The sequence below is a fragment of the Sinocyclocheilus rhinocerous genome, unplaced genomic scaffold, assembly GCF_001515625.1.
Source record: "Sinocyclocheilus rhinocerous isolate Xijiao unplaced genomic scaffold, SAMN03320098_v1.1 scaffold2194, whole genome shotgun sequence".
In the NCBI taxonomy this organism is placed as follows: Eukaryota; Metazoa; Chordata; class Actinopteri; order Cypriniformes; family Cyprinidae; genus Sinocyclocheilus; species Sinocyclocheilus rhinocerous.
This window is the reverse complement of record NW_015652304.1, coordinates 1,310,561-1,312,566: the sequence shown is the minus strand read 5'-3', so window position 1 is coordinate 1,312,566 and position 2,006 is coordinate 1,310,561.

The following is a 2,006-nucleotide window of genomic DNA, read 5'->3' as shown; positions in this document are numbered from 1 at the left end:
ATATTAAAAATCTTACTGATTCCAAACTTTTGAAGGGGAGTGTGTATATATATATATATATATATATATATATAATTTTTATTTAATTTTTTTTAATTAAATGAATGTATATACATGTGCGTGTGTGTTTCTGTTTGTGCACAGCTTTCCCTGTCAAACATAAAAAAATCTAAATATTAGGTCGGGTCAGGAAATGTTGAGACTCTGTGGAGTTCTGATGCTCCCCTCCACGTCTCCGCGCAGCACAGCAGTGTAGCACACATTGATCGGCACATTACAGTCACAGACAGGCAGAGAGCCGCAGAAGTGAAGCTGCGTACGTATATGTGGGGCGGAGCTATCAAAATAGGGGCAAGACCCTTTTGGGGTAGGGGCATGTTTGTTTTGGTGATTTCAAATATCAACATTGGCTACCAGAAATCACTTACTCTGCCTTTAAAGAATTAGTTTTAGAAATAGTAACAGTGATCTCTTCTCAATTGACGACGCTGTGTACTGGTGCGTTCAAGTCATGTCAGATAGATCGTATTTAGGACTTGAACGCACTTAAACGCCAGTCGTTATAACGAGTGGGAAACTCGAAATTTTCTTTAAGCCCCGAGTTTCTGAGTTGGGGGCGAAAGAATGTTGGATGCAATGCAGCCAAAGACTATAGATATGCAGCAACTGTATTGACGGTAAATTTGGTGAAATTAATACAATTATTTTTTTGTCATGTACAATAAGGCTATATAAGTTACATATACAAAATATTGTGTAATTAATTATTCAGTTTACATCAACTTCATAAATTGAATAAAAACAGAAAAAAGCAAAAACACAATGTACATTATTTATTCAACATTTTGTAGATGTAGAGTTAAAAAAAAAAAGTTGCATTTTTATGTAGAAAAGTAAAATCGCCATCTTCTGACCAAAGTGACTTGAACGCACCTTGACTCCAACTCAGGCACGTGCACATAGACATCAAAGGGGGCTTGAGCACCTGCCCTTTTTCTTTCTCGAGAGAAAGTGCCCTTTTTTCTGGGGAGTGTGTATATATATATATATATATATATATATATAATTTTTATTTAATTTTTTTTAATTAAATGAATGTATATACATGTGCGTGTGTGTTTCTGTTTGTGCACAGCTTTCCCTGTCAAACATAAAAAAATCTAAATATTAGGTCGGGTCAGGAAATGTTGAGACTCTGTGGAGTTCTGATGCTCCCCTCCACGTCTCCGCGCAGCACAGCAGTGTAGCACACATTGATCGGCACATTACAGTCACAGACAGGCAGAGAGCCGCAGAAGTGAAGCCCTCTCTCCCTTTCCAGTTGTGTTTGTCTTGGTGTGGAGGTGAGTGGTGATGAACAAAAGACTAAGCTACCTGTGCCTCGAATTTACAGCTAATTATCCAAAAGACAAAAGCCAATTATAGTTAATGTGTCTTGCTAACATCCATGACTCATGAGAGCTACCATGTAAGTTAGCTAACGTTTAGCTAAGGCAATTGGAAGTCTAGTAAGTTAGACCAGTGCACGTTCTTTCACTGCATGATTGAGTTTATTAAAATGCATTTAGAATGATCACAAAATTCAAGATATGGGGGCAGAAATGTATATATTTATATAATTTCATATAGTTAATCAGTATCACACGAAGACTTTATACAGCAGTTCAATAAACAAGAATTTAATATTAAGACACTCACGTTTTAGACACAATATTCACCGCTTTTGCTCTATTTCGCCAACAAATATAATTCCAATTTGCATCTCTGAGCAACATGACACTGCTTTGTTCCTGAATGAATCAGCCGTTTAAATGATTCGGTTCAGTTGCAATGACTCGCTTATTAACAGTGACTTGCTGCCACCTACTGGCGGTTTTAATTTCACATTTAAAGTATCTTTTAATTTTTTTTTACTAAATAATTTCAAATATCAGTATTCAACGTTTTATGTTTAAAATATCAAAACAGTATTAATGCATTTGTAACTGCAGGTTAAATGCATTCAT